The sequence below is a fragment of the Palaemon carinicauda genome, chromosome 4, assembly GCF_036898095.1.
Source record: "Palaemon carinicauda isolate YSFRI2023 chromosome 4, ASM3689809v2, whole genome shotgun sequence".
NCBI lineage: Eukaryota > Metazoa > Arthropoda > Malacostraca > Decapoda > Palaemonidae > Palaemon > Palaemon carinicauda.
In genome coordinates, this window is record NC_090728.1 from 106,283,405 (window position 1) to 106,285,904 (window position 2,500).

Genomic DNA, 2,500 nt, shown 5'->3' on the forward strand with positions numbered 1-2,500 from the left:
TGAAAGGGCTTTAACTCAGATCGTCACTAACATTTGGTAGATTACCTAAATCTTAAACAATTATGAGGAATGGAGTATTGGTCACGTGAAACCCATCACATTATTATACTGCGTGTGTGTGTGTGTGTATATATATATATATATATATACATATATATATGTATATATATATATATATATATATGTGTGTGTGTGTGTGTGTGTGTGTGTGTGTTTGTGTGAGTGTAGGATCACTTACAAGTTATGAGGCAATGCAAAGGCTTTAAACTAAGGCGGCTTAACATCACTCCGGGAAATAAGGTCATCATTAATACAGATTTTGAATTTGGTGTTCAATTGGATATTTCATAGGTGTTTTTTTTTTTCTGTTTATCTCTTCAGTCTGAAGGTAGTGTTTTCCCAGCAGAATATAATAAAACTGTTGGTGTCCACGAGATTAAGGCATTTCCTCATATTCATGGAAATAATTCATGTAAATAATTTTCTTATGTTTGAGCGTCACCATAGTCTTTGAGTCCTGGCCCTTTAACACCATCTTAATGTGTATCTTGTTCGAGAATACTTTCAGACACTACAGTACTCTTGCTTGCTGTGTTGCAAAAGCCTAATACACTAGAATTTTGTTACGTTGTTATATGAAGAAGGTGCTCAGACGGAATATACACTTGCTGATTTGTTATTGATTACAATAACTCACACACTATACTCTTTTTGCTCTGCTATGTTGTAAAGACTATACTTTTGTTGTTTATGTAGCCTATTGCAGCTAATGAAAGGCAGCTATAGTCATTATATACTCTCGTTGCTCGCTTTTTTTATTGAAAAAAATCTCAGTTGCTTTTGTATGTGGCATTTTTGCAAAGAATGACAGACACTATTTATCGTTGATGCTTTGTTATAATGTATGTTGCTAGCCCTCTTATACGTTATACCGTTGCTCTTTTATTACTTGTTGCTTTGTTAGGTATTGTGAGAACTCTCAAATATTATTCTTTTGTTTTTTTGTCAGTATGACAAAGATTTTCAGATATAATATACTTTTGTCGCTTTGTCATTAGCACCAAAAGTTCTATTACACGTTACCTCATTATGCATCCAGAAGAATCCCAGAAGCTAAACTCTTGTGACTTTATATCTTTCAAAGGTTGTCAAACACTATCTTCGTGTTACTCTGCTATGTATTGCAAAGACTTGGACAATTCTCTTGTTCGCTTGTTATGTGCTACAAGACTATCAGATCTTAATTACTTTATGTTGCAAATACTGTTATATACTCCATTCTTATTGCTTTATATGTTGCAAAGATTCTTCTTTATATGTTGCAATGATTCTTCTTGTTGCTTTTGTATATGTTGCAAAAAAATTCCAAGAACTCATGGTCTGTAATTTCCTGTGCTCAAATGTTTACAGTCAATGTACTCGTGTTGCATATGATATGTACTGCAAGAACTCTCACAAACTATCTATGTCGCTTTGTCAATTACGAGAAAGACAGTTAGATACTATACTATTGTTGATTATGTCTGCATTGTGAATATAACAGACGCCGTTTTCGTGTTGCTTCGTTGTGTTGCAAAGATGATCAAATAATAATTCTGTACTCTTGATGAGTTTTATGTTGTTGCAAAGACTGACAAACTATACTTCTGTTGCTCTCTTATGTATTGAGAAACTCCAAGACAGTATATTCTTGTTGCTTGCTACGTCTTACTAAGATTGTCATAAACTATACTCTTCTTTCTGGTATGTGTTGCAAAGACTCATACAATATATTCGTAGAGCTTTGTTTTGCACTCTAAGACTTGTACTCAACATATTCAGGCTGTTCAGTTATGTGATAGATGCGCTCTCAGGCAATATATTTTGTTACTTTATGTATTACAAAAGCAGTGAGACGCTGTGGGCTCTTCTTACTTTGATGTATCGTGGAAGAACTTAGTTTTGTTTTGGGCTGTAAATTATTATGTGTAAAAAAAAAATAATAACCTGCGGTCAGTAATCCCTTGTTGTTCTGATTTAAACTCAAATGATTTCAGGCTATATTCTTGTTGATTATATTTTGCAAAAGTTGTTAGACACGGTACCTCGGTTCTTTGGTTGTATTCTGCAAAGATTGTATGACAATGTATTCATATTGTTTAATGTCCGGTAAAGATTGTCAGACACTGTACTCTTGTTGCTTTGTTATTTTCTGCAAACATCTCGTTATTTAGTTATGCGTTGCAAGAACTTTCAGAAAATACAATTTCTTTGATGTTAGTTGCAAAGATGATCATGTGTTATACTCTTTCTTTGTTATGTACCTCAAATATTGCCAAACTATTAATCTTTTTGCCTTTTATATGTTGCAGAGACTACCTGACACTGTGCGAGCTTGTTGCTTAGGTACTGTTGCAGGAACACATACACTTTATTCTTGTTGCTTTGATGTGTGCTACAAACACTGACCAACAATATATTCTTGTTTCTTTGTAATATGTTAGAAAGTTTGTACCTGCAT